This window comes from Pan troglodytes, chromosome 8 (genome assembly GCF_028858775.2).
Source record: "Pan troglodytes isolate AG18354 chromosome 8, NHGRI_mPanTro3-v2.0_pri, whole genome shotgun sequence".
NCBI classification, from domain to species: Eukaryota; Metazoa; Chordata; class Mammalia; order Primates; family Hominidae; genus Pan; species Pan troglodytes.
The window spans coordinates 135,525,001-135,548,422 of NC_072406.2; the positions used below are offsets into that span (position 1 = coordinate 135,525,001).

Below are 23,422 nucleotides of genomic sequence, written 5' to 3' on the forward strand. Positions count from 1 at the left end.
TACTAAACACATTACACATTTTTTAAAAGTCCGTAAAATGGTGAAAATTTAAAAATAACAAAAAGATAAATTCTTATAGAATGTCTGAGTAGAAAAATAGATACTAGGCTAGGCGGGGTGGCTCATGCCTCTAATCCCAGCACTTTGGGAGGCTGAGGCAGGTGGATCACAAGCTCAGGAGTTCAAGACCACCCTGGCCAACATGGTGAAACCCCGTCTCTACTAAAAATACCAAAATTAGCTGGGTGTGGTGGCATGCGTCTGTGGTCCCAGCTACTCAAGAGGCTGAGGCAGGCAAATTTCTTGAACTCAGGAGGCGGAGGTTGCGGTGAGCCAAGATCGTGCCACTGCACTCCAGCCCAGGCGACAGAGCAAGACTCCGTCTCAAAAAAAAAAAAAAAGAAAAAAAAAAAAAAAAGGAAAAATAGATACTAAAACATCAGAAATCATAAGACTGCCTTGCAGATAACTAAACCATCCTTAGAATACACTCCCTTTGAGGCCCATGTTTTATACCTGGGACTCCCAATCTATCTATACTACTATCCACTAAGATATCATTTTAATTCCCCAGTGGTCTTGGGCAGTTCCAAATGAAGCAAGCCACCCTGAGACAAAACCAGCAGTGTCCTAAACAACATGCATCCACACAACAGTTTTGTTGACTCTTTTTTTAAAAGGCGTAAAACTTTTTTAAAAGGTGTTTATTTCTAGAATATTTATCTTAGTAATCCTCTATGTGTTCCATGCCTTTATCAACTTGCTTTAGAGATTGTTAAAAATAAGCCTAGTCTTGTATTTCATTAAAAGAAAGAGTTAAGATTTTCAATAGGATAGAACCTCATAGGACAGTTCAGTCGTCAGGGGTTGCAAACATTAACATTTTGAGCCCCTGCCATGTAAACAGGCCCTATGATTCTAAATAAAATAGAATCTCTAAGTCATCTATTTTTCCTTCTCAAAGGAAAAGTTAGCACCTGCTTGGCAGGGCAATCAAACCAAAACATAGAGGGAAAGAGAGGTTCAGAATGGAAATTGAGAGTAAAGAGGAAGAGTATGAAAAGCTTTGAGACATTTGTAGAGCCTGCCAAGGTTGGAGCGCCCAAAAGAAAGTGCCTGCTAAGCAGCATTGGTAAGGGTAATAATGTAGATTCTTTTTAAGGTCATATGAGACACTCAAAGATTAGAATTCTTTTTGGTTGCTGAATTCTGTTTCCTTGTGACAATTCTGACATTGAGCCATTTGGAAGTTTTTGGGTTACAAAGCCATATGCATTTTACATACAAGGTATTAGGTTGGCGCAAAACGTAATTGCGGTTTTTGCCATAATGGCACCATTGTAGCAAAGATTACTTTTTGCATCAACCTAATAGATGGGAAATCAGATATGGCTACTTATTCACACTCCACCAAATAATTACTGAACATTTACTATTTCCACAGGAGGTACAGAGATATTCAGATAGCAGTACTGGAGTTCTAAGTCTTACATAGTATGTGCTGAATAAATATTTGTTAAATGATGAATGAATAAGTGAGTGCCTATTGAATAGAAGAACTAAAACATGCTTATTAACTCTAGTAAGGGAATAATAACAACAACAATAACAAGCAACACTTCTTAAACTCTTGCTATCATCCAAGCAAGCGCTTGACATGTGTTTATTCTTTAAGATGTGCTGTGAGTCCTAAGTGAGGCAGAGACACTGTGGGATTTCGAAGGAGAAAGACAACTTTTTCATTTTGGAGGGTGGAGGAGACAGTCAGAAAAATCAAGAGCTGTGAATCAACTACCAGCATACATGCCAGTCCTGTGGCAATACATGACGTGAATGGTCCCTACCTTCAGAGAGCAGGGACACAATTTGACAAATAAGGAGGGTGAGAGGTTCACACGAGGCCATCTTTAACAGGTGTCTCCAGATGGACCTGCGACTGGTGCTGTGAAGGCCCAGTGTAAAGGGGGGCAGTCACTGTCATCTGTATGCTGAGGATGTGAGGGCAGGACTGGGGTGGTCAGACAAGAGTGTGTAGGGTTCAGACAGGCAGCAAGGGAGGCAATGACATCCATCCACACGGTCCAGTAGGACTGAGAGGCGGGAGGTTGTTCTGGACAGAGAACAAGGAGGCCAGACTGATGGGGCAGGGATTCATGCAGGTCCAGGATGGGGAGGATTGAGAGGGCAGAGTGAGGAGACAGCTACATGCCTGAGTGTGGAGGCCCAGAGCACCAGGTAAGGAGCTTCTGTCATTGCTGGGTAACAGGAAGCCTCACCATCTCATCACCCAGGGGAGGGTGGGAGGGCGTCTTTTAGGAAATGCATAGTTGTGGCTATGCCTAAAATGGACTAGAGGTACCAGGCTAGGCAGAGATGGTTGCAGGAACCAGGTGAGAGGCCAATGCACACCCAAGTTGCCAGGGAAGGGGAAGCAGCATTGACTGTCAAATGCCTCTGTACCTTTCTAAGAGGGACCTTGTTCTGATCAATAGCAGCCTTTCAGTTGTGAGATTAGGCAGGGTCTCAGAAAACAATGCTGCTCCAATCCAATCTCAAGCTCCAGGACTTCAGCTGGTGGCCAGTAACAGAAGAGCAGGAGGAAATATGAATTTCCCTCTCTTTTGGCATTGATTGTTCCTGCGAATCATGTGTGGGCTTTGATTCCCTCTCCCCGCCGCCCGAGCAGGAAGGAAGGAGAGTGCTAGGCTGGGGACTCAGGCCTCATAACTCCCTGGGCCAGGGATCTGATGGGGGAGCAGTTTCCTTGGGCCAGAGACCAAGTAGAGCAAACGCAGAGTGCGATGGCATCTTGGTGCTGTGATGTCCCACCACCAGCTCGGATAGTCACTGAGGTTTCCTTTGTGTGGTGGGTGGCTGGGAAGGCATGCGGGGTGCCACGGGAGATGAGCAGGGTATGCAGGAGCATGGCAGTGTAAGCCCCAGCCCCTTAGCACGTTGATGGTGTGTGGACCCCTAGTGGAACCTGAGTTGGTAACTCTCCCTGTCTCGATGTCACACTCACACACAGAACAAACACATCAGTGACTGATCAGACTGTGGTAAGGTAAATACATCATCGCAGAGAGAAAAGGGCTTCCAAACTGTGGGCGAGCCTCTCTTGTCTTGCAAGCCCTGGCCTGGGCCCCTTCCAGCAAGTTGCCAGTCACTCTTGGTCATTGGCCCAACTTGTGATTCCTAGGAATGGCAGCCTTCCCTTTGCTCAAATCCTCCCCTGCCCAGGAGTATCACTTGCATTTGCTTTTTTGCAGGTTGAGCTCTGGTTATCCAACCTACCTCCCCACGTGAGGCCATTTGGCGGGTAGGACTGTCAAGTATTCAATCATTTGCACCATTACCTTTAATATTAGCTGTATTTAGTTTATTCATAAAGGCCTGTCTCACATGAGAGGATTCTTTCCATAATCGTGACAATTGCGTGGAAGCTCCCCTCTGAAATGTGTCATCTGTCTCCTTCACAGTAAAAATCCAAATGTTCTTGCTGGGGTTGAAAAGAGAGGGATTTCTTTGGTTTTCTCTCAGCCTCTTTCCAAGAAACTCGATCTTGTCGGGGCATGAACACTGCCTGGGCAGCCCTAGATGGCCTTGGATGCAGCAGCTGCCCCAGCAGGAGGCCTCAGGTGGTGGGTAGTAGAAACGGAAGGAACCTTGGGATCGGGTATTACAAATTCGCCATTTTACAGCCATGGGGACTGAAGCCTAGAGGGGCTTTGAGGGAATTGTTTGTGCTGCCTCATCAGGTCAGTGGTGGTCTGGGTTTGAACCCGAGTCTCTTATTCATGGGCTTCTCCTGCTGCATGTCTGGGCCACAGGCCAAGCCTCAGGACTGAGACCTGCAAAGTGATAGGTGCCTGGGAAGCCATGGCTGGTGCTCTGTGCACACTGCCCTAGTTGTCACACTAACACTGCAAAAGAACTCAGGTGCTCCTGGTTTTCAGCTCAATAAATGGAGGCTCAGAAGACATGAAATTGCTTGTCTGAGTCCTCACAGCCAAGAAATGGCACCAGCATTTGGATCCAGGCTTGCCTGGGGCTGTGCACTGAATGTTTATGGCCCCCTAGAATTCATACGTTGAAGCCTAACTCCCAGTGCGATGTTGTTTGGAGGGGCTACCATTAGGAGGTGATTAGGTCATGAGTGGGGGAGCCCTCAGGATGGGATTAGTGCCCTTATACAAAGAGGCTCCAGGGGTTTTTCTTCCTCTCTCTCTCTCCACTCTGGGAGAAAACAGCCATCTGCAAACCCGGAATCCGGCCCTCAGGAAACACTGGATCTGCCAGCACCTTGACCTCAGACTTCTGGCATCCAGAAGCAGGAGAAGTGTTTGCTGTTGAAGCCACCCAGCTCCCCCTCCACACCCACCCTGCTGTGCAGTCTCTTGAGCCTGTGCTGCAGACCAGCCTGGTGGACTCCACTGGAAGACCACGGCTCTCAGCACAGTGTCTGTAAAAACCAGAACCAAGCAAGACTTGGAACACTGTGGACACCTCCAGTCTGACTGCTCCGTGCTTTGCCTGGGTGACCCTGTGCTGGTGCAGGCTCCCCTGAATGGTGGTCTCCTCCCAGTGTGGGGTAAAAGCCTCTGCCCTCAGGGTCCCTTGACTCAACATATTTATCTCCCCAATGCCCACCACTGTGTGTCTCCTTCCCACATCCCTGGTCCAGGGAAGGGCAGGGTAGCCCGCTCCTCTTTCTACTTGTCTTTCCTCACTACACCTTCAGGGCCCCGTCTATGCAGGTTGGCTGAGGGCCAGCCCAAGGAACCAAGAAAAATCTCCTCTGTCACAAAACCTTGTGCCTTGTTCTGTTGCAAAGTTCTATTTTGAATGTTAGAATTGAAATGTAATCTCCTTCCTCCTGTAACAAATTCTCGTCTTCCCAGAAGCAAATCATTCATGCAGGCCAAAGAGAGAGAAGGCCAGGTACTCAGTAGAAGTAAAAAGAGAAACTCATACTAATATTTAGCCAAACATTTATCCTTCTATTTATTTACTTGCTTACTCATTTATTAACTCATGTTCACCATTTAAAAATTACAAAATACTGATAGGTATTTGATATGTTGCATTACAGGCTTTTCCTAAGTGCCTTGTATACAAGTCTACTTTCCACAAAATGAGATTATGCTCTACATATCGATTTAAAGCTCACTTTTTGCAGTGAGTGAACAATTTGGAACTGTAAGAACATCTTGCCCATCTAGTAGACTTCTCCACTCTTCTTCCTGGCTGCTGAGTCTTCCATTTTTTTCTTTTTAAGAGTGCTGTCACTTATTCAATCAATCCTTTATTGTTGGACCGATCACATATCTGAATGTTGTTGGGCTGCAGCACAGCTGTTTTGCGATTTGGAGGAACCCAATCTTTCTCCTCCCGCCTGTACGGTGAATGCTTCTGCTATAACCAATCAGAATAACAGGGCAAACATCTGGATATTTGAAACAGTATCTGATGTTAACTGGACAGAAAGACCACCCGCAAAATACAGTTTTCATTTCACCCCGATATGTTTTTCCAGATATTTGGAATCTCGTAGAAGGCATCCCAGACAGGCCACTCCTCTCTTTTTCTGGTTTCTTGGACTGCTGCATCAATTTCTTGGATTAGGGGGTTGTTCTGTTTCTACTCATTCTTGCTTCGTGAAATTCTAGAAATTCTGGGTGCATCTTTTTATCTCATCCCAGAGTATGTTCTGTTGTTTGATTCCTTCTTGTGGTAGCTGAGACTTTAAGAGTTTCTTTCTCAACTTTTTATCTTGAACATCTTTAATTAGACAGGAAAGTTGAATAAATGCCACAATGAACATATATATATATATACACACACACACCCCCATGATTTAGATCAAACTTCGTTTCTGTCATCTGTTTCTGTATAACAAACCACCCCAAGTGCAATGGCATAAAAACCACAATTCCACAATTTCTCATTTCTCACGATTCTGTGGGTCGACTGGGTGATTATTCTGCTTTACGTGGTGTTGGCTGGGGCACTGGGATGGCTGGAATGTCCAAAATATTCTTACATGGCTAGGAGTTCAGAGCTCATGGCTCTCTCCATGTGGCTGTTTGGGGTTCTCTGCAGCATGGTGGCTGGGTTCCTAGAAGAAATGGACCAAGACACAAAGCAGAATCCACAAAGGCATTTTGTGACCTCACCTTGGAAGGACCTCACCTAGGAAGACCTCACAGCATCCCCTGACACTTTTGTTCACAAGGCCTGTCCAGATCCAACGGTGGGGAGCTCCATCTCTTGACACAGGTCGGGTGGAGGGAGTGGGGAAGGAACAAGTGGCAAGGTCACAGGGCAAAAGGTCATGTAGACGGGGGGGATGTTGTTGCCTTGGAAATGTAATCTACTACAGCTTTTCCGCTGGCTACAAAAATCTACATTCCTCCCACCTGCAAAAGACTCATTCACTTCCTCCCCTAAAAGTTTCATCCCATTACAGTTTCACACTGAGGCTCGAAGTCCATCTTGTCATCAAAGTCAGGTGTGGTTCCTCCACACAGGGACCTGGGAACTAAAGGACACAGACCCAGCATGCCATGGGAAGACAGGGACAGGATAGCTGCAACAGACAGTCCTGCCCAAAAGGAGGTCATTTCACACTATGAGTGCTCCTGTCCCTGTTGATCCTGCATATAAACAAGTAAACAAGAAGGGTCGACTGGGAGTGGTGGCTCACGCCTGTAATCCCAGCACTTTGGGAGACTGAGGTGGGTGGATCATAAGGTCAGGAGTTTGAGACCAGCCTGGCCAATATGGTGAAACCCCGTCTCTACTAAAAATACAAAAAAGTTAGCTGGGCGTAGTGGTGGGTGCCTGTAGTCCCAGCTACTCAGGAGACTGAGGCAGAAGAATTGCTTGAACCTAGGAGGTGGAGCTTGCAGTGAGCCGAGATTGCACCACTGCACTGCAGCCTGGGCGACAGAGCAAGAGCAAGATTTCATCTCAAGAAAAAAAAAAGAAAGGTCATCTTTGAGTCATGGGCACTGATGTGGTAGATTAGTGCCAATGTGAATTTAGGGTGCAAAAGTCATATCACATGTTGTATTATTATATATACTAAAATAGCTTTTATTTGTCAATGGCTTCTGGATTTCTAAATCCAATGGACAATTCCCAATCTTCATTTTATTGGACTTCGCAATACACAAGGCTGATATTCACAGCCAATGGGTTGGTGAGCCACCTTTCTGTTTAAAAAAAAAAAATACAGGAGTTAAAAAAAACTCCAGCTAGGTATCTACACAGGAAAAATAGATGGTTAACAGTTCCCCATGGTTTCCAGGCTCTGAGGACTGTCTAAGCATCTCCCAGAGTAAGAAGGTCGCCATGGTGAGTTTACCATTTAACACATCAGATTCCAGTGGTCTCTGTACATGGCACTTATTTTCTTCATGAAGTGGAGCTTGAGTGCTGGAAATGGCCCCAGATCATCCTATACAACCTCCTCATTCTGTAGACAAAGAGAACTGAAGGTCTGTGAATGGCAGACACTTGGTCAAGGTCCCACGGTGACTTAGTGGCAGAGCCAGGGGCATCCTCTAGCTTCTCATACAATAATCTACTGTCTTGGATAGCTGCTCGTTCTCCATTCTGTACACACCTACAAGGTGTCTGCTGTGGGGCAGCTACTGTAGCAGGCATGAGGACTACAGAGAGAAAAATAAGTACTCTATGCGCTGAAAATGCTTAGAGTCCCAGCCAGGGACACACCCAAAGAGGAGCAACTTTAGTTCAAACCATGTGGATGCCGGGTCTCTTGGAAGGTTTTCCTCTTAGGAACCAGTGTTAATGGCATCGCTTTCAAGACTTTGCAGGCTCCTGATTCTTGAACGGGGGTCAAGATGTAGACAGTTGGCACGGTTCCACCGAGGTTAGCCATGCGCAGCAGGAATAGGGTAGGTGGGGGCACATTCTGCCACGTTGACCACGGCCTCTGTAAAGTGAATTAGGGGCAATTGCCAAGTGGACCAACATCTGCTTCAGCGTCTTGAGAAAGCTGAAAATAAAAATCGATGCGTATAAAATTAGGCTGTCGAGTGAACCTCAGACCACAGGTAATTGCAATCTGAGTTCAGGTTGCTGCGACTATCCTGAACAGCTCAGAAAACAGGTACTTTTCACCACATACAGTGTCTGTGTTCTCAGCTCCTGCTCCAGGGATAGTTTCTGGCTTGTTAAATGACACGGCTGGACATCCCCCAGAATTTAATTTTAATATCCCACCTCCTCCTCCTTTGCTTAACATATACCCATTTATGTTCTGCAATTTCAGAGAAAGGAACATATAATAATTACGTTTTAGAAATTGGAACAAGAAACTAGCAGATGCAAGTTTAGTGAATATTGAGTTTTAAAATTGTCTGGCTGTGATTTGTGGCCATGTCATGGCAAATATTTTTCAATGTCACTGCCTTAGCCAGTGCTGTCACTAAGGCAGTCAGCTGGGGAATAGAGGGCTGAACACTATGATCTCAATATTAATGGGAGCTGTTGAAAGTGGCAAAGGTGATAAAGTATTGTTTAGTTATTGGTGCCATACTTTGGCTGCGGGACATTATTATAAAACGCAGTCTGTTTTTGTCAGATTTCAATCATGGCTTCAATAACATGTTTAGAAACTTAGAATACAGGAGACCACAAAACAATGATGTTTTCCCCCCTTAAACTAAAGGACTTTAGATTGCAATCTGAAGAAATGAGGTTTGAAATTTGCATCTTACTTTATTATTTTTTCTCCAAATTATTCAGTGATAGGACATCCTTGCCTGACTTCCAGTAGTCAGATGGGTTCGATGTGGCATCAAGAAGTTGGGAAGTTGATATAATCTCTTCCTTTGAACTCTCGATAGGGCAAGATTCCTGCTGGTTGTGCAAAGAGCAGACCTAGTGCAGTGGACAGAGTCGCGGATCACCCTTTCCCCCACCTCCCTGGACCAGTCCAGGAAGAGAGAGTTATGCAAAGTGTATAATACTTTAAAAAATAATATCCTGTTTTGCAAAATTGCATTTCATTCAGGAAATAACAGGATTTCCCATCTCGGCCGCAACCCTGTGGAGAAGGTGAATGAACGCTTTGGTGGAGGAGGCTGCCCCTGTCATTAATAGCGCCTGGGTTTAAACTTATAATTAAAATAACCTTTAAAATTCAATTTTTATAGATGGAGGAGATAACTTGATTTGAAACCCTTCAATGCACACATTTTATGTAGCACTCACCCAAATCCAATGGTACCATAGAAAAACGGGGACATAAAAGTCGATGATGAGAGTTTATATAGCTTTTAAATATCAAGCTGTCAGGCTTTGTGCCGGTAGAAATATTGTAATTGGACAAGAGTAAAGAAAAAGAGTTTACATTAGCATTGAGGGTTTTTGAGTGAATTCAGACCAAGCAGAATATAATGGAAACCCCTTTAAAAGAAAGAGGAGAGAAAAACTCGAGGTCCAAGCATAGTCTGACCTTCCTTTCAGAAGAGATCTGCTTGATAAAACAGACACAACCCCAATAAAATACTAACAATAGAAAAAAGTAAATAGAAATCATATTAAGCAGTGGCGATATTGCCTGAATTGAAACAAAAATTAGGTATAATAGCCTTGGCGGGTTTTAATATGGTCCCCAATCACATCACAATACGAAGCATATCATGGTGTTTCTAAATAATGTTTATCATCTTGAAATCTCCCTGCCTGGTAGACAACTTGCATTATTTGAGGTTTGTGGGTTTTTTTTTTAAAGAACTCATAAATATTTAATGTCCAGGATCAAGAATGGGGCTGGGGGAGGGGACATGTCTCTCGGAACAGTAATGTTTCTCTGTGTGACAGGCCCTGGCATTGTCTGGAGCTCAGGCTTGGCCCTGGTGTGAAGCTTTGGGATGAGGAGTGTGTCCCTCTGAGGACCTGGAGCCCCCTGGTACCAGGGTTACAGAGAGGATCCCAGATGGCAGGGCAGCCTGCCCCAGATGCACTCACACCTGTCCGCTGTACCTGGGCAGGACTAGTCTCAGGTGACTTTTTCCCTTGTGAATTGTGGAGCATGGGGCTACAGAGGAAAAAAAAATGGGCCAGTGGGCTCCTGTTGGCCATATCCTAATGCAATTCTGAATTCTAGGAGCTGGTGGGAACATTGGCCTTCCAGCTGGCTATCCATCTCCTCCACTGGTCAACCAGCCAGTGTGTCTTTATTGAGGGCCTTCAAGGGGCCAGGCATAGAATCCTCAATGTTGTTTTCTGTTGCTTGAAAGATTCTTAAGGGAATATTTTTGACCTTTTCTGAAGTTTCAGAAGCCTGTGTTTTCTTCAGGATCAATGCTGCATGCATTCAATAAGAGTTTGGAATCTGGTCTTTTTTAGACTTTTTGGCTCAGGATGGGAAGAGAGGCGACCCAGAGAAAGCAACTAGCCCATGTGCTGTTTCCTCAAAATACCTGCAATTCGTTTTAAAAAAATCTCAGTGACTCTCCAATTCACTTCTGCACCATTTGTTCATTTGTTCACTCCACAAATATTTACTGAGAACCTACAGTATGCCAGGCACTATTCCAGGCTCTGGGGGTACGATATTGATCAACCCAGCACATTTGCTGTCTTCCCGGAGCTAGTATGTCAGTGGATATTGCACATCACTTGAAATGTGGGCCCCCTTAAGAGACAGAGAGGTGAGATGCAAAATACCTTTTTGGGAACAGTGAATGGTTTGGGCTCAGAAGCACCTTGACTCACACAGGATTTATACCAGTCTTTCATGCAAGAGCCAGCAACCACTGTGCTCATACAGTTCTTCCCCACCAGACTTCAGCATCCTCTCAGGGAAGGGGACCAGAACAGGGGACCATCTTCACTGGTCCTGGGCCTTTCTCTCTGTGTCCATTTGCTAATGTCCCCTGCAGCTGTCTCAGGTGGACGCGACTGCCACATCCTTGAACATGGGCACATTTACTTACACAGGTGCACAGAACCTGACATGCTCCCTTTTGAGTCCCAACATAGTGTTCCCACCCTGTCAATTGCACCAGAAAGAGGACCTGAGCCAACAGCACTGCATTCTTGTCTGCACAAAAGCAGGGATGGTCTCGGGAGAATAATGAAGAGGAAGATTTGGCTTGCCCTGGGCCTGGGCCACCACATAGGGTCTGCTGCCTACTGTGTCTCTGGGTCCCATGCTCCTTGGGAAGCCAGCTGTGGTTGTCATGACAGCAGCCACCCCTGGAGCTCCCACAGCATGGAGTCTGGCCTATCTCAGAGTTGCCAGCCTTTCCCTGTCTACCAGACCATGGAGGTCCAGCCATACATGTCATGTGGCCCAACCGATCAGCTAGTGAGAACTGGCGGGTGACAGAGAGCCAGCTCTGGGTCTAGAAACCATCACATAGACCACAAAGAAACTCACTGTGGTCCTCAGAGTCAAGGGCCTGAGACAGTATCATCTCACCAGCAGACATTCAAATTTGATCTTCCTTTCTGAGGCCAGAGGCTGAATCTGGAAGGCCATGACAAGAGTGAGGAGGATTCAAGAAGTGGCAACAGCCGACAGGCTAGCACATGGCATGCTTAGGGCTGTGCCGGGGCTTGTGGAGCCCTGTAACCTCTATGAAATGGGTGCTGCAGGCTGGGCGCAGTGGCTCACACCTGTAATCCTAGCACTTTGGGAGGCTGAGAAGGGCAGATCACGAGGTTAGGAGATGGAGGCCATCCTGACCAACATGGTGAAACCCCATCTCTACTAAAAATACGCAAATTAGCTGGGTGTGGTAGCAGATGCCTGTAATCCCAGCTACTCAGGAGGCTGAGGCAGGAGAATAGCTTGAACCCAGGAGGCGGAGGTTGCAGTGAGCCAAGATCGCGCCGCTGCACTCCAGCCCGGGAGACAGTACAAGACTCTGTCTCAAAAAAAAAAAAAAGGCACTGCAGGCAGCCAGCCTGTGCTGGGTGTGAATGCTGGTCCTGTCACTTCCTTACTAAGTGACCTTGAGCAAATCACACAGTTTTTCTGAGTCTTGCTGTTCTCATCTATAAGTGGGTATGACTGCATGAGGCAGTGTGAGGATTCAATCTCATATGCAGCAGGCTAAGTGCTGGGAACAGTATCAGGCTCCTGGGCTGCGGCCAGCAGGGCTGTTCTGTGAGCACCTGGGCAGGAAGAGCTCTTTCTCCTCCCCACTGATGTAGGCTTTGCCACCAGGGTCCAAGGCACAGCGTCTTTGGTTGCCATTGTTTTACGGAATTTCAAGGGAAATAGCATTCCCTATTCTGTTTCCCTGCACAGCTCCTGCCACACTCTTCTTGGGGTGGGCTCTCTGGAGGTACCTCCCTTCTTCTGCAGCCCTGAGACAGGCTGGACCCTGCTGTGAGAAGGGGGGTTCCTGCTGGGATGCCCACAGGGAGGGTGAGCAAACATGGGTCTGTCCCTCAAAGGACTCAGCATGCCCTAGAGACTGGAGAAGTTTGCAGGGATGCCAGGAGTGTAGTGGGGGGTTGCGGGTGGTGGGCAGTGTGGAGGCCCAAGCAGGGCCTAGTGGTGGGTCATGGTCAGTCCAGCACTGACACTTTGAATGCTGAAGATGTGGCAGATTCCTGCCCTGGGGCCAGAGAAGCAGGGCCCATGGGGGCATTCTGGAAAAATCTTGCTTGGTTGGAGGTCACTAATATTGCTGCCAGTGTAATACAGTCTTGAAGAGGGCCTGGGGTCAGCGAGAAGAGAGACAGTGGGGAGGCTCAGAGAGATAGACGGAGACAGGGAGGGAGAGATACAGAAAGGGACAGAGAGACCAAGAGAGAGGGAGGCTCAAAGAGACAGAAGGAGACAGAGACCAGGAGAGGGGGAGGCTCAGAGACATGGAGAGGGAGATGGGGGGTGGGGTGGAGGGAGAGAGAGAAAGAGAAAAAGAGAAAGAGAAAGAAAGAGAAAATAGGGAGAGAGGTCAGAGAGAGGAAAAAGAGAGAGAGACAGGCACTTCCTGAGTGTGCCTGCCAGGCACCGCTGGGCCTGAAGAGGGTGAGCGGGGTGACCGTGTGCCAGCACAAGGGGGCTAAGCATTTCTGTGTCCCCACATTTGTTGTTACCCACAGTCCTTTGAGGTAAATATTATTAGTCCTCAGTGGACTGTGGCCCATTTTACAGACAACAAAACAGGCTCAGGACCTCCCCACCCCCTCTCCTTTTTGCCTGCTCACTTTCTCCATCCCTCAAGCACAGACTCCAACCTCTGCCTCCTGAACCCGCCACTGCTCAGCTTTCCCTTCCCCAACCTCACTTCACGGGATGGCAGGGGCGATCCAGGCCATAGCTGCTCACTGTCCTGTGTGCTTTTGGTTAACATGGGTGAATCTTGTCTCCCTAAATAAAATTTGTCCTTCTAAGGGCAGAGAGCGTGTCAAAACCCCCAATATCATAGAGATGTTCCCATGAAATTGTGTGCAGATTGACGTGTGTACGCACGTAGCTATTTTTCTGGGGATGGGGAGGTTGTTCACAGCCCTCACCAGCTTCTCATATAAAAAAGCAAAGCCCCAAAGCCCCACGGCTCTGGATGATGCTTCCTCCATGAACAATCTGGGGTCTTAAAGGGGCCAGAAATCCCTCCCAGTGTTTCAAGATCACCCAACAAGACAGATGCACTTGAACAAGGCGGCCCAGCTTCTCAACGCTTGCTGTGACAATGAGGTTGAGGAGTGGGAAATGGAGAGTGGGAGGTTCTCATCAGGTTACAGGAAGGGGCCAGGAAGAATGGATGTGGTTCCCAGGACCAGGGTGAGCCGTGAGCTGACTGACCTCAGACCAGAGCAAAGGCTGAGGCTGTGCATGTGTGGGCGTGTGTGGGCGTGTGTGTGCATGTGTGTGCATGTTGGGGATGGGGGCGAGAACACCTCACCCTCACATGCACTGCTCTCACCCAGTACCATACATGGCCGCCTCTGCCCCAGCTCAGCCTAGAGCGGGCGCCTAGGCTCTACTGGAGAATGTGCACCAAGAAGACCCAGGCCCTTTGTGTCCCTAGGAGGAATGGAGAGGCCCTTCCTGTGTCTTACAGTCAAGGATTCCTGGCTCCTGAGAGCACCACCCCAGAATGCCTTCCAGGTCTAGGAGAGGTACCACTGCTAGTTCACACAGGATGTGGAGCTGGGAGCTGGGAGCTGGGAGCTGGTGCAGTGAAAGGTTTGTGCCGTGGTCTCCTGCCTGCTTCAGCGCGTCTTTGGCTCTGCCTTGGACAGTGTCTTAGACTCAATATTCTTACTTTAAAGTAGGCCTGAGAAGAAATCCTGCCCAGCTTTCACTCAGTTGTTGTGAGAATTAACTAACAATAATAAATAGACACGTGTGTGTGTGTGTGTCTACAATTACAGGTTGTCATTGTAAAGTCCTAAGCAAACATCCCCTGCTAGTATTTCCCTTAATGAGTCCATTGCTTAGACTTCAGTCACTAGGAGATCTGACTGCTGTGGTCACACGTCTCAGGATCGAACAGCAGATGGGTGCAGAGTGGTCAGTGATGGGATCGGGACTTGCGGAACCCCTGGTTCCGCGTGGTTCAATTCCTTCCTTTATTGCTCTATTGCTTGCTTTAGAATTTAGCACACTGAGCCCTTCATGAATGCCATTCCATGCTGAGCCTTTGAGAGTACAGGTCTGGGATCCTGGGCTCTGTCTAGAAAATTCTCTGATCTAAAATGCCAACTAGGATGGAAGCCTTTGGGTCGTCCTGTGCCCATGCTTCTTTCTAGCTGCCCTGGGCCTGCAGACGCAGGCAGAGAGAGCTTCGCAGAGGAGGAGGTGGAATGAGGATTGCTGGGAAGCAGGCACTGTGCCCAGCGCCTCTCAGGATATATCCTCCGCAGGGCTCTGCATGGGGAACAGCGCTGTGCCTGTTCACCAAGGACAGAGCTATCCTTAGCAGGGAGTGCGCTTGCTCGAGGTCTCAGAGGTGCTGAGTGCAGCAGGCTGGGAGCCAGGTCTTCTGACTTGAGGGTCTGTGCCTTTCCTCCTTTACAACCTGTTGCCCTCTGTCTTCTCCCTGTCCCCCTCCCTGATCCAACCCAGTCCCTCAGCTGCAGCTGAGTTTCAACCACAGATGACTTCCATTTCTTTAATATCCTTCCTTGGTGGTAGCCTTGATCCATGTTAAGAAGGATGCCCAGGCTGCATCTGGACTCTGTGGGAAAGCATGCAGTAGTCGATTAGCAATGTCTGCCTTGGGCTTGGGGAGGAGGAGGTGCTTGGCATTTCCATACCTTCCCTAGACTCTCTAGCTATCCCACAAACACTCATGTGTCAGCAACGTCCCAGGTGCTGTTCAAGGTGCTGTGGTGGCCAAAGAGGGACAGGTCAGCAATGTCCAGTGATGCTAGGCTTGGTGCTCTGCTGTCCCTCCCGTGTGAACACAGTGGTCACAGGCCAGGCATCTCCTGCAGCAGTGGAGGTAGCCAGGGCAAGGCCCTGAGTGCGACTGTAGCCAGGGAGAGTCAGTGGCATCTGCTTCCCTCTGAGCCAAATTATTTAAATGCCTCCACTTGCCCCTCAGTCCTTCCTTAATCTCAAATGACCCTGGAGGGTATTGGTGGCAAGATAGCCCTACGGGCAGAGCCTCCACCTAGGGCATAGTTGGCTGCCATGCTGTGAAGGAGCCTAGGGCATGGGACAAGGGCCTGGATGTGGGAATGGCTGTGGGCCCCGGGAGGCAGGGACAGGCGAGCCGCCCCGACCTCACAGCTCCCCAAGCACATGCCACCCCCGTAAGCCTGCCAGGTAAGACACAGCATACCCAGCCACATTTGAATTTCAGTTAAACAACAAATACGATCTTTTAGTATAAAGTGTGTCCCCGATATTTTCACTTACTAAATCTGACAACCCTACAGTCTTGCCAAAGGAACTCTGGGCTCCAAACCCAGAAGGGCTTAGGGCCTCAGCCTCCCACTCTTCATGGAAACTGAGAAAGCCCCAACAAGGAGGAGGGAGGAGGGCCAGGCCTGCCAGCTCTGCAGAGAGAGACACTGTCAGTGTAAGTTGGCAGTTACAGATGTAGGCTCAGAAGCTTGACTGCTGGGTTCAAATCCCAGCTCCAGTGCTCACTAGCTGGGAGACCTTACAGCAGTGGCCTAATGTTCTGAGCCTCAGCTTTTCCATCCACAGAATGGGAATGAAGGGATAGCTCCTGCCTTTCTGGGCTGTTGTGAATCTATTCATGTAGATGGCGTATAGTGATCTTGTCCGGGTCGTACATGGCAATGATCCGTGCAGGCAGTGGTGGTGGTTGCTGTGTCATTTTTGGATGAGTCCGGGGAGGGGGCCTGGGTCGTGGCTTCTGGTCCAACCTCTGTCACGAGCTTGGAGGATTTCCTTGGGCTGGTCCCACCTACCCATTAGGGCTACAATTGTCTATGTGTACAGAGCAGGTTGGACTCAGTTCATTGCAAATTAATTAATTAATTAATTAATTTTGTTCTGGAGATGGAGTCTTACTCTGTTGCCCAGGCTGGAGTGCAGTGGCGTGATCCTGGCTCACTGCAACCTCTGCTTCCTGGGTTCAAGCGATTCTTCTGCCTCAGCCTCCCAAGTAGCTGGGATTACAGGCACGCACCACCACACCCAGCTAATTTTGTATACTTAGTAGAGATGGGCTTTCACTATGTTAGCCAGGCTGATCTCAAACTCCCGACCTTAGGTGATCTGCCTGTCTTGGCCTCCCAAAGTGCTGGGATTACAGGCGTGAGCCACTGCGCCCAGCCTATCTATTTATTTTTGAGACAGAGTCTCACTCTGTTGCCCAGGCTGGAGTGCAGTGGCACAATCCCGGCTCACTGCAACCTTTGCCTCCCGAGTTCAAGCGACTCTCCCGCCTCAGCCTCCTGAGTAGCTGGGACTACAGGCGCATGCTACCATGCCCAGCTAATTTTTTTTTTTTTTTTCTAGTAGAGACAGGGTTTCACCATGTTGGCCAGGCTGGTCTCGAACTCCTGACCTCAGGTGATCCATCCACCTCGGCCTCCCAAAGTGCTGAGATTACAGGCATGAGCCACCACACCTGGCCTCATTACAAATTTAAAAGATGTTTTATTTGAGTAACAGAACCATTCTCCAAAAGAGAGCTCACAAAGAGCCCCAGCAAATAGACGGCCAGGTGTGGTGGCTCATGCCTGTAATCCCAGCACTTTGGAAGGCCAAAGTGGGCGGATCACCTGAGCTCAGGAGTTGGAGACCAGCCTGGCCAACATGGTAAAACCCTGTCTCTACTAAACAGACAAAAAATTTGTTGGGCATGGCGGTGCATGCCTATAATCCCAGCTACTCGGGAGGCTGAGGCAGGAGAACAGCTTGAACCCAGGAGGTGGAGGTTGCAGTGAGCCAGGATCCCACCACTGCACTCCAGCCTGGGTGATAGAGCGAGACTCCATCTCAAAAAAAAGAAAAAAGAAAAAAAGAACTCCAGCAAATAGAGATTAAACAAGTAGAAGCAGATAGAGATTAAACAAACAGAGCTGCTGGGGATCAGAGGTGGATGTGTGTGTGTGTTTTATGGGAGGGGCTGTGGGTTAGTCCCCTGCCCTGCCCTCCTCACCTGGTCCATCTTGTGGGCATCCCCTAGGTGAGGCCAGAGGAGCTCCGTGCTGCTAGGAGATCCAGGCAGAAACCTCCAGGATTGGAAGCTCAGCCCAGCGGCTGGGAGGCTGTGGCACCTCCTGTCCACATGGCAGGCCAGGCCGAGGTGGGCTGGCTACACAGTGGGGCTCCCCCCTCTCTGATAAGGTAAGCAGCTTGTTCATTGTCCCAGTGTCACTTGGGTCCCAGACAACCTGAGAGAGGGAGAAGGGGCTTTGTTCTCTTCGTTGCCTGGGGGTGGAACAGCCCTCTCTCACTCAGGGCCTTCTAGGTTCTTGTTTAATTAATCCTTCCTCAAACTCCATTCCCAGATATTGAAGTCTACACTCGAGTCCCCATTTTGTGGACAGGCAGGCTGAGGCCCAGCGGGGGCACATGCTTGGGCCACACGGAGCCGGGGAGGGCTGAATGAGAACCTCCTGCCATCTTGGTGGTGGTGATGTGGGGCCCTGAGGGGTCATTTGTATAGTCCTAGGGCTTGATTAATGGGGGCTAGACTAGGGGGCTCAGTCTCTCACTTTAGAAGCTGGGGAAGGACACCTACAGAGCTTCAGCAACTTGCTCAGCTCACAACACAGGCCAGAGCCAGCAAAGGCCCCATGCATCTCCCCAGGTTGAGTCAGTGACACCCGCTCCGTCAGCAGACAGCACCTCGAGAAAAAAATGATGTCTTCTTCTGCACCCTTTCCTGCCTGTAAATGGGCCTTTTGTTAAAAGCTCTGCCCTGTAAAACATGTAAGACACCTACCCTGTGTCCAAATTTCTTGCATTTCCTTTTCCTTCCCCTCCCCTACTCCGTCCCTGCATCAGGGACTCAGACATCTTCTAGGTCAAGTCTACCTTTCATTGGTGATGGGCAAGGGTTACCAATTGATGGGGTGACTCCTTAATCTTTATTTAGGCCAGTTAACCCAAGAAAATCAGACCTTGCTAGTGACAGAGGAGCCCCTCCCTGGCTTTCTAGTTGGCCTCAGCGGTGCTGCTTGTGAAGGTGGTGGTGAGATGTGTGGACTGCCTGGTTATCTGTTTAATCCCCACTGCTGCCATTTGATTGTAATGGGGCCAGGTGGAAAGGGTCAGGTGTCATCATTCAGCCATTTATGCAGTGAATATTTACTGGGAACCTACTCTTTGCCAGTCTCTTGACTGCACAGATACACCCATGAGTCAATCATGACTTGTCCTCTGAGGAGCTCACAGTCTAGAGAGACAGACATGCAGATATCAGAAAATAACCTGAGTCAAAGGTGGCAGAAGCAGGACACACGCGGTGGTGTGGGCATAGAGAGATGAGAGAATGTTCAGGCTTAAAAACATCCACATTATTTTTGCCTTTTGTAAGGCCAAACGGGGAGAAGGTGACAGAAGGGACGAAGATGCCCCAACCTGGAACAAGTCGATCATTTTAAAATTTCATTGCTGAACCCAACATAATTTCAGACCTCATATCTGGCGAATGCATCAGTTCATTAGAACACAAAAATACACTATCAAACAGACAATCAAATTTCATGTAAAATAAGCTTCAGCATTAAAATGGTTCCTGGTGTTTTATGTGTGTGACTCGGTGGGCAGATATATTTCTTGCTACTAGAGCAAGACTGATTTGTGTGAAGGCTCCCGTCACCAAATCACTCGGAAGGCTGGGAGATAAAATGTCGCTTAGGATAATGTAATTGGCCTTAAGGTACAGGAGTTGAATTATTTTCAGTGATTTATAATCTGGAAATTAAAGACTCACTCATTTTCTAATTTAATTCCATCTTCAATGGAAAAATGTTCACTCTGATCTAAATTGGCGAGTAATGTTGCTAATTCAAATGCAGATGTAATTTCGATTCTGGTAGCAGTTTGCAGTGATTGACGGGTCTCCAAAGAATCATTACGATCCTTATCTCCCAATCTCACAAATTCCCCGGCAGTTGTGATAATAACTTCGGCTAAGGAGAAAAGGGAAAAAAAGAAATTCTCCCCTGCCCTGTCGGTCTGGGGCTTGCCTTTTGCAGGATGTGAATTGTGGTTTCTTTTGCATCGACAGTGTTTGAGACAATACTGACGCTTCCTTACCAAATTTGGTGGTGGCACACTGCAGGTTGAGTTGTTCACCAGTGATCTTTGCTCTCCAATATGAATGAAATGGGCCTGGGATAAGTTATTCTCGATTCACAGTTAATTAGCTGGGATTTAACACCACATTTGGTGCAATTCATTGGTAAGTCTTAACTATCCAGGGACAGGCAGACAATGATTAGCCATAATCATGCAGGCTTTGCCCTCCGTCTCGCGGCTGTCACGTGGATAGCCCGTGGTGATGTGTCTTCATCTCGGTAGACCCTAAGAAGCCAGGATGGAGAAATTATGAGGTCACTCTGGCTGTGTGAGAAATGGCCGGGTCAGAGCGATGGTTGCCTGCATCATCTGTTTGCACAGCAAGGGGGCGGCCGCTGGGCTGAGTCACAGCCTTGGTCCACTGTGCACGTGAACACTCCTGACCTGGCCAAGCAATGGCTCTGGCTACTTCTAAGCAGAATAGATTTCTTTGGCTGACAGCTATTTTGATTACAGTAAAGCCGTCAGATTCTGAAAGCTGATGGATTCCCTACGGTTTAAACAATCACATAAAGATTTGGGGCAAGTTGTGTTGATTTCTAGGATGTGGTTACAGAGTGTGAGTGAGGAGTAGGATGTGTTGGAAATAAGCCGGCCCCACCTGCCAGCACTAGCTCTCACCCAACATGAGCATTTCCTCTGTGTAAGGTTTTATATCAGAACGTATTGATTTATAGCACATGGGTCATGGTAGTACAACTTTGGGGAATGAAGGAAATGAATCTCATTTGGGAAAGGGAAACAAATAATTTTGATTTGGATTAAGAATAAAAGGAAAAAGCTTTTACAAAACATTTATGGCTATTTTATAATATTTTTAAAGTTTGATTTTTGTGTATATTAAGCTATGGAGCAAAGACTGCTTATGTCACCCACAACTGTGCTGTCGTCTTATTTTTGAACACACTGCTGACCTATGTTTTCCAGCCTTCCTGGCTCCTTTGATGGAGATTTCTGACCAAGTTTTGACCAAAAGAATGTGATCATGTATCTCTTCTAGGCCTGGCCCATAAAAACCTCCTATGCATGATCCTTGTCTTGCCACCCGCCTAATAAATGGAAGAACTCAGAGGACTCTTCCTTCTGTCTCTGAGAACTCTGTGAAGCTTTGCCTGAATTAGAAAGATACTCCTATTGGGTTAAACCATTGAGATTTGAGGGTTTGTTATTTAAGCAGCTAAGATTACTCATCCCAATACAAGCTATATCCAACACGATGGTATAAGGAATAGATTTATTGACTTCCCCAGTCTCCCAGTTAATTATTTGTGTATTTCACATATGGAACTGCCACTGACCAAGCATAGGCTGATCTCTGCATGATCCATAGATTATGAACAGCATTCCCATTTTGCCTTCAATCACCATGGCCTGGAATATGATCACTAGTAAATGGGAAAGGATTTTGGTTTTACAAATATATGAGCAGCTCACTAATACTGCATTTATATCAAGAACAAAGGGTAGCAAACACGCTTTCAATTTCAAGAAAGACATTTTCACTTAAATATGAAGACTCATTGAGACATGGTGTACATCTTTGATGATTGTTTTCCTGATTGTAGATTTAGGCAGCATTAGCCTTAACCACATTAGGTGTGATGGACAAAGACAGCTGGATGGAGATCAGTCACCTTTCTCCTCCCCCATCTTCTAGTGGCCTCTTTCCCTAACCTCTCTACACATAACTATTTAACATGTGTTGGGAGAATTATCTGCTGAAGGTCTTGTTGATGTGCTATGCTTTCATCCAGCTGAAGGAATCTCAGAGACCATGGCATGAACTCAGAGAATAGATTCCCTGCTGCTTTTCAATAGAAGCATCAAGGAAGTCCATGTAACTGAAATTCATCGAGATACATGGTACATTGTCGGCACATGGTACATCAGTCTTGCTCCTACCCACTTCTGGCCTCAGTGTTCATCGTACCCTCAGTGTCTTTTGCTTTCCGGCTCCAAAAATCCTCATTCCCTGGGTGTTCACTGGATAAGCTAAGCACATTCTCACCTCCTTGCTTTGTTCATGTTACTTGCTGTGTCTGGAAGGACTGTCCCAGACTATGCACCATCTTTGGAACACAGACCCAAGTCATCTGGCAAGTTTCAGCTCAAGCGTGAGTTCATCCTTGAAACCTTTTCTGCCCAGCTCTCCTCCCACCCATGAAAGACCTAATCTTCTCTTTTGTTGGACTGCCTCGTCACAGCACCTAGGATGTTGGACTCTAGTTTGTTTGCTCATCTTTCTCCCTCTACCCTGAGTTCAGAGGACAGGATGTTGATCTAATTGTCATTGCCATATTATTCATATCTTATCATCATCATCACCATCAGTTATATTACAGAAATATCCATGATACCTCATTCATGCTGCACCTGGGGGAATGAGCAGCCTTGTTCCTGGCTAATTTCTGCCTTCAACCCTAAGTACTGAGAATCCTTTTTATTGTGATGCCAGGCCACTGGCATGCCACCACCTGAGTGTCCTCCTCTGATCAATAGTGATAGATGGTGCTGTTGCTTCAGTTTCTGGCAGACCATCCCTATACACAGAGCTGCTCATGGTTAAGCATTTGGGTAGCTCTTCTGTAAATCACCAGGACCACTTGATGCCAACAGGGGTGACAGAACCCAACTGTGCTGTCACTCTCAATGCACCTAATTCCCTTAAGCCATTCACCTAATAACCCGTGGTTCAGAGTTCTACAGGCTAATGACACAACATGTACATAAGTATTTCCTTTTGTGCTTTTCAGATTTTTTTCTTTTAATTTCATTAAGTGCCCTCTTGTTCCTGTATCACCAGTGAGTACACAGAGACACTTATTCACCTGCTCTTGGGCAGTCATCTTAGTACATGAGTATCCTCTTACATGACCCTGTTTTAGACCAAATGCTTAATCTTTTTAACTTCTCCTAGTACGGCCATCCCCATGAGGAGTTTTGGCTCTGGAACTTCAGGAGCAATCCTGTAGTCTATTTGTTCAGCTTATTGTTTCTTGATGATAATACTGGTAACAACTACCAATTATCAAGTGCTGACGACGAGCTAGGTGCTGTATTAAGTGGTTGGCATGCATTTTCTCACTTGATCCTCATAACCAATGCTATATGTTAGAAACTACTACCTCCACTTGATATATAGAGGAACTAAAGCCCAGAAGGGTCAAGTCCAAGGTCACATGGCCAAGCAGCATCGAAGGCTGCATTTAACCCATACTTGTATTGCGTTCCCCTCACACTGGCACCATCTGGCTCCCAGCCTGGAGGCTCTCTGAGGGTAACACCAGGGCCTGCATTTGTACCTCCCTCATGGAGCCTGGCTCAGACTTGACAATTGAATGGAAGAATGGCTAGAACCAATTCTACATTCTCAGTGTCCAAATGCTAAAGTTTTAAGTATAAGTAGGTGTCATTTTTGTTAAGCCCTTGTATTAGTCAGGATATTCCAGAGAAATAGAACCAATAGGGTGTGCGTGTGCTTGTGTGTGTGTTTGTGCGTGTGTCTGTGTAGGATGAGATTTATTTTAAGGAAGTGGCTCACACAATTATGGAGGCTAGCAAGTTAAAAATCTGCAGGGTATACCAGCAGGCTGAAGACCCAGGGGAAACTGATGTTGCAGTTCAAGTCCAAAGACAATCAAATCCACTGTAGAATTCCCCCTTGCTCAGAAGATGTTGTTTTTT

At 47.3% G+C, this 23,422-nt stretch overlaps 1 long non-coding RNA gene across 2 annotated transcripts in view; it reads left to right on the forward strand.

Annotated features, from left to right (window-relative positions):
- Positions 1–23,422, forward strand: part of LOC104008323 (uncharacterized) — a 108,909-nt gene that overhangs the window by 78,393 nt on the left and 7,094 nt on the right. For both annotated transcript variants that reach the window (XR_008537501.2, XR_010147063.1), the window contains exon 8: positions 17,616–17,776. This is a non-coding gene — a long non-coding RNA (uncharacterized LOC104008323). The remainder of the gene's footprint in view (positions 1–17,615; positions 17,777–23,422) is intronic.